This window comes from Centroberyx gerrardi, chromosome 11, assembly GCF_048128805.1.
Source record: "Centroberyx gerrardi isolate f3 chromosome 11, fCenGer3.hap1.cur.20231027, whole genome shotgun sequence".
Lineage (NCBI taxonomy): Eukaryota > Metazoa > Chordata > Actinopteri > Beryciformes > Berycidae > Centroberyx > Centroberyx gerrardi.
Window position 1 is genome coordinate 1,439,284 of NC_136007.1, and position 6,149 is coordinate 1,445,432.

The following is a 6,149-nucleotide window of genomic DNA, read 5'->3' on the forward strand; positions in this document are numbered from 1 at the left end:
GGATGGTCAGGAGCAGGAGGAGGAACATGCTGGATGGTCAGGAGGAGGAACATGCCGGATGGTCAGGAGGAGGAACACGCCGGATGGTCAGGAGCAGGAGGAGGAACACGCCGGATGGTCAGGAGCAGGAGGAGGAACATGCCGGATGGTCAGGAACATGCCGGATGGTCAGGAGGAGGAACATGCCGGATGGTCAGGAGCAGGAGGAGGAACATGCCGGATGGTCAGGAGGAGGAACACGCCGGATGGTCAGGAGGAGGAACACGCTGGATGGTCAGGAGCGGGAGGAGGAACATGCCGGATGGTCAGGAGGAGGAACATGCCGGATGGTCAGGAGCGGGAGGAGGAACATGCCGGATGGTCAGGAGGAGGAACACGCCGGATGGTCAGGAGCGGGAGGAGGAACATGCCGGATGGTCAGGAGGAGGAACACGCCGGATGGTCAAGAGCGGGAGGAGGAACATGCCGGATGGTCAGGAGGAGGAACACGCTGGATGGTCAGGAGCAGGGGGAGGAACATGCCGGATGGTCAGGAGGAGGAACATGCTGGATGGTCAGGAGCAGGAGGAGGAACATGCCGGATGGTCAGGAGCAGGAGGAGGAACATGCCGGATGGTCAGGAGGAGGAACATGCCGGATGGTCAGGAGGAGGAACACACTGGATGGTCAGGAGCAGGAGGAGGAACATGCCGGATGGTCAGGAGGAGGAACACGTCGGATGGTCAGGAGGAGGAACACGCCGGATGGTCAGGAGGAGGAACATACTGGATGGTCAGGAGCAGGAGGAGGAACGTGCCGGATGGTCAGGAGGAGGAACATACTGGATGGTCAGGAGCAGGAGGAGGAACGTGCCGGATGGTCAGGAGCGGGAGGAGGAACATGCCGGATGGTCAGGAGCAGGAGGAGGAACACGCCGGATGGTCAGGAGGAGGAACATACTGGATGGTCAGGAGCAGGAGGAGGAACGTGCCGGATGGTCAGGAGCGGGAGGAGGAACATGCCGGATGGTCAGGAGCAGGAGGAGGAACACGCCGGATGGTCAGGAGGAGGAACACGCCGGATGGTCAGGAGGAACACACCGGATGGTCAGGAGGAGGAACACGCCGGATGGTCAGGAGGAGGAACATACCGGATGGTCAGGAGCAGGAGGAGGAACATGCCGGATGGTCAGGAGGAGGAACACGCCGGATGGTCAGGAGGAGGAACACACCGGATGGTCAGGAGGAGGAACACGCCGGATGGTCAGGAGGAGGAACACACTGGATGGTCAGGAGGAGGAACATACCGGATGGTCAGGAGGAGGAACACGCCGGATGGTCAGGAGGAGGAACACGCCGGATGGTCAGGAGGAGGAACATACCGGATGGTCAGGAGGAGGAACACGCCGGATGGTCAGGAGGAGGAACACGCCGGATGGTCAGGAGGAGGAACACACTGGATGGTCAGGAGGAGGATGGTCAGGAGGAGGAACACACTGGATGGTCAGGAGGAGGAACACGCCGGATGGTCAGGAGGAGGAACACGCCGGATGGTCAGGAGGAGGAACACGCCGGATGGTCAGGAGGAGGAACACGCCGGATGGTCAGGAGGAGGAACACGTCGGATGGTCAGGAGGAGGAACATACTGGATGGTCAGGAGGAGGAACATGCCGGATGGTCAGGAGGAGGAACGTGCCGGATGGTCAGGAGCAGGAGGAGGAACATGCCGGATGGTCAGGAGCAGGAACGTGCCGGATGGTCAGGAGGAGGAACGTGCTGGATGGTCAGGAGCAGGAGGAGGAACATGCCGGATGGTCAGGAGCAGGAGGAGGAACATGCCGGATGGTCAGGAACAGGAGGAGGAACATGCCGGATGGTCAGGAGCAGGAGGAGGAACATGCCGGATGGTCAAGAGGAGGAACATGCCGGATGGTCAGGAGGAGGAACATGCCGGACGGTCAGGAGCAGGAGGAGGAACATGCCGGATGGTCAGGAGGAGGAACATGCCGGATGGTCAGGAACAGGAACGTGCTGGATGGTCAGGAGCAGGAGGAGGAACACACCGGATGGTCAGGAGGAGGAACACGCCGGATGGTCAGGAGCAGGAGGAGGAACATGCCGGATGGTCAGGAGCAGGAACGTGCTGGATGGTCAGGAGCAGGAGGAGGAACACACCGGATGGTCAGGAGGAGGAACACACCGGATGGTCAGGAGGAGGAACATGCCGGATGGTCAGGAGCAGGAACGTGCCGGATGGTCAGGAGCAGGAGGAGGAACACGCTGGATGGTCATGAGGAGGAGGAGGAACACGCCGGATGGTCAGGAGGAGGAGGAGGAACATGCTGGATGGTCAGGAACAGGAGGAGGAACATGCCGGATGGTCAGGAGGAGGAGGAGGAACATGCTGGATGGTCAGGAACATGCCGGATGGTCAGGAGCAGGAGGAAGAACATGCCGGATGGTCAGGAGGAGGAGGAACATGCCGGATGGTCAGGAACAGGAGGAGGAACATGCCGGATGGTCAGGAGCAGGAGGAGGAACATGCCGGATGGTCAGGAACAGGAGGAGGAACATGCCGGATGGTCAGGAACAGGAGGAGGAACATGCCGGATGGTCAGGAGGAGGAACATGCCGGATGGTCAGGAGGAGGAGGAACACGCTGAACACTCAACAGAACGAGAAGGGAGTGTTTCTGTTGAAGGGTGTGAAGAGTTTCATTCCAACTTGACATATCCGCTATTTGAAAAGCAAAAACACTTACGCTTACTCTGACAAAATGACTGCCAGCACAAAACGAGGCAGCAAGAATCATGTCATCCCCCCTGTCTCCTTGTTTGTCTCCTTGTTTGTCTCCTTGTTTGTCTCCTTGTTTTGAGCTGTAACTGTAGTTTCCTCTTGGTCCAATCAGTGTCAGTCTGAACGCTGAACGCAGCGGTGAGATGCATCATTTCCCCCCGTTTGTTAAGATCAGATCAGTGGAGTCTGAGGTCGAGACGCATCGCTCCCTGGAGTTTTGTGAAAGTCCGATCAGTAACGGACCGGGCCGATCCACGGTCCGCCCCCTGCTCTCATCATGGGGGAAATTAAACCAAATGACGGCTCTGGATGATTTGCACATATTTAACTAATTACTGCCTCAATTAATGCCTCAGAAATAAATAGACCCTACTATCTTCATAAATATCCACCATCTGACCACTTAATTGTTTTACATAATTTTCTATAAAAAACTAAATTTGCAATTTGAACCATTTCAGTAGAATGACCCATAGAAAGTGTTTTAACCAAGCTCTTCGTCATCTGAAGCCCAACCTGCTGCAGTGCTGCCGACGTGCCGCTGAGCCAGACGGGGTTCAACCTGCTGCAGCGTGCTGCCGACGTGCCGCTGAGCCAGACGGGGTTCAACCTGCTGCAGTGCTGCCGACGTGCCGCTGAGCCAGACGGGGTTCAACCTGCTGCTGTAGTGCTGCCGACGTGCCGCTGAGCCAGACGGGGTTCAACCTGCTGCTGCAGTGCTGCCGACGTGCCGCTGAGCCAGACGGGTTTCAACCTGCTGCAGTGCTGCCGACGTGCCGCTGAGCCAGACGGGGTTCAACCTGCTGCAGCGTGCTGCCGACGTGCCGCTGAGCCAGACGGGGTTCAACCTGCTGCTGCAGTGCTGCCGACGTGCCGCTGAGCCAGACGGGTTTCAACCTGCTGCAGTGCTGCCGACGTGCCGCTGAGCCAGACGGGGTTCAACCTGCTGCTGTAGTGCTGCCGACGTGCCGCTGAGCCAGACGGGGTTCAACCTGCTGCTGCAGTGCTGCCGACGTGCCGCTGAGCCAGACGGGGTTCAACCTGCTGCTGCAGTGCTGCCGACGTGCCGCTGAGCCAGACGGGGTTCAACCTGCTGCTGCAGTGCTGCCGACGTGCCGCTGAGCCAGACGGGGTTCAACCTGCTGCTGCAGTGCTGCCGACGTGCCGCTGAGCCAGACGGGGTTCAACCTGCTGCAGTGCTGCCGACGTGCCGCTGAGCCAGACGGGGTTCAACCTGCTGCAGCGTGTGCTGCCGACGTGCCGCTGAGCCAGACGGGGTTCAACCTGCTGCAGTGCTGCCGACGTGCCGCTGAGCCAGACGGGGTTCAACCTGCTGCAGCGTGCTGCCGACGTGCCGCTGAGCCAGACGGGGTTCAACCTGCTGCTGCAGTGCTGCCGACGTGCCGCTGAGCCAGACGGGGTTCAACCTGCTGCAGTGCTGCCGACGTGCCGCTGAGCCAGACGGGGTTCAACCTGCTGCAGTGCTGCCGACGTGCCGCTGAGCCAGACGGGGTTCAACCTGCTGCAGCGTGCTGCCGACGTGCCGCTGAGCCAGACGGGGTTCAACCTGCTGCTGCAGTGCTGCCGACGTGCCGCTGAGCCAGACGGGGTTCAACCTGCTGCAGTGCTGCCGACGTGCCGCTGAGCCAGACGGGGTTCAACCTGCTGCAGTGCTGCCGACGTGCCGCTGAGCCAGACGGGGTTCAACCTGCTGCAGTGCTGCCGACGTGCCGCTGAGCCAGACGGGGTTCAACCTGCTGCTCTGCCAGTCTGGACCAGTCTGACCAGGCTGCCTCTGCTCAGCCTTTTAACCTTGATTCTTGTTTTTGCTCTATTTTATCTAAAGTAAATTTGTAGTTTATTGAATATATTGTACTTGCAATTCAGCTTTCCGCTGCTATCTGACCTCCGTTTACCTTTGTAAATTACAATAATAAACTTTATTTATTTAACAATAAACCATTACAGGAACAACAGTAATGTTTGTGCAGATGAATTGTGGGTCGAGGTCTCTCTGTGTGTTTAACCTGCCGCCTGCTGTGTAAACCCACAATTCACTGCTGTCAGGGGTGGGGGGGGGGGGGGGCACCATGGGACACTAAAATGACAACAACATAATAATACTACTACTACTACTACTACTACTAATAATAATAAAATGTACTCATGCATACTCTGATCAAAATGTCTCATCAGAAAGAATCAGTTCAGGTTCAGCTCTTCCCACAGGCAACCACTGTACCAACCACTGATCAATTCTGCAATCAATATGAAATCAATCAAACATCAAATCAATGCATCATATCCATCAGATCAGAGGTGGATGACTCTGACCAATCAGCTGTTCCCTCCTCACTCTGCCTGTCTGACAGCAGCAGCCTGCTCAGTGTCTCTGGGCGAGAAACTGGGTGAGAGGTCAGGCTTTACTATCCATGAGTGTGTGTGTGTGTGTGTGTGTGTGTGTGTGTGTGTGTGTGTGTGTGTGTACTTCTACCCTTGGGAGAATCAGTTTGAGTTTTAGACATTTGGAGTGAAAACATTTTGGTCACTCCTCACTTCTTCTGCTTTAAACTTTAAACTTTGTTCAGTTAGATTTAGGGTTAAAATAGAACCAGGCCAGGTTAGAATTAGGACTGTGTTTAGGTTAGGGTTAGGGTTAAGCATGCAGGGGTTAGGGTTTTAGGGTGTGTGTGTGTGTGTGTGTGTGTGTGTGTGTGTGTGTGTGTGTGGGTGCCTGGGTCTCCCAGCACCAGGATGTGTGGGAGAGACCGGATCCCATTTAGTTTTTCTGTTTGAAAACATCAGCTCTTTTTTAATTAAAACTTGCCTTTTTGTAAATCCTCCGTTCAAACCTCAAACTGCCAAACAGTTGCAACACTCCTGATGGAAACTTTGATTCACTGTCTCTCTCTCTTTTTATATAATTTCCTGGCATCTCTCTCTCTCTCTTTCTCTCTCTCTCTCTAATTTCACATAATTTTCAGGCTTCCTCACCGATCATTGAGTTCCTGGACTATCATGGACTTCTGAGAGGTTTATTGCAGACGGGGAAAGTCATGGAATTTGGTAAATTCCCTGTGGAAGTCGGGGGAATTTTTACAAGTTCCACTTTCCAGGAATCCAGCAGAATGAATCCAACACACATTCATTGCATTCGTTCCCAGACTGATAAGCATGAACAAACCAGGGAGGAACATTTCAGGTCATGGAGGTTCTGACTTGGTTAAGGAAAATCCTGAACGATCCACCAGGAGCAGGAACTCTGTTTTCCGTGTGCCGGCTTGTGCTTCACCACAGAGACCAGGACTGATTGTTTTTGCTGTAGCTGATCCAGGATTTTTCAAAACGGAAAAGATGTTCAGATTTGGCCCGCA